The sequence below is a fragment of the Belonocnema kinseyi genome, chromosome 9 (assembly GCF_010883055.1).
Source record: "Belonocnema kinseyi isolate 2016_QV_RU_SX_M_011 chromosome 9, B_treatae_v1, whole genome shotgun sequence".
Classification (NCBI taxonomy): Eukaryota; Metazoa; Arthropoda; class Insecta; order Hymenoptera; family Cynipidae; genus Belonocnema; species Belonocnema kinseyi.
The window spans coordinates 64249322-64249993 of record NC_046665.1 but is presented as its reverse complement, the minus strand read 5'-3'; positions in this window follow the sequence as shown (position 1 = coordinate 64249993).

The window sequence follows — 672 nt, the reverse complement described above, 5'->3', positions numbered from 1 at the left end:
CTTGAAAAGTTAAATAGTTGTATGTTTATTTTGGTTTTTTGATATACCATTAGCTAGTAGGTGTATCGATTCTTCTCTAGTTTACCAGTTTAGTTTATGGATTGACCCTCCGTTGGGGAGTTTCCTGTGAGGAGTAGTGGGTCCTTTACCCTTCGCAGCGGTTTCTCGTGGATAAGCTGTGGAAAGTAGACACTAGATGTCGCGACCTGTACTATATTGCAAGTTCTTCAACAGATTAACTGGAATTCTGATTGAACGAGGTTTGACAATGACTGAAAATGATTTCAAAGTTTACAAAGATTTACAAAAATCTCAAAAGATTTCACGGAGCATTCAATGATTTCACAAAGATTTCAAAAATTTCAAAAGACTTTAAATGACTTTAAAAAGATTCCCAAGATTACACAATGATTTGAATAAATTTTAAAGTTTACAAAGATTTACAATTTTTTAAAAAGATTTCACAAAAATGTCAATTATTTCACAATGATTTCCAAAATTTCTGAAGGTTTCAATGATTTCATAAAGGTTTAGGAGATTTCATCATTATTTCAAAGATTTCACAAAGATTTCAGAATGCTTTTAAAGATTAGAAAGATCAAAAAGATATTAAAAGATTACAAAGATGTATGTTATTTCATAATGATTTCACAAATATTACAAAAGATTTCA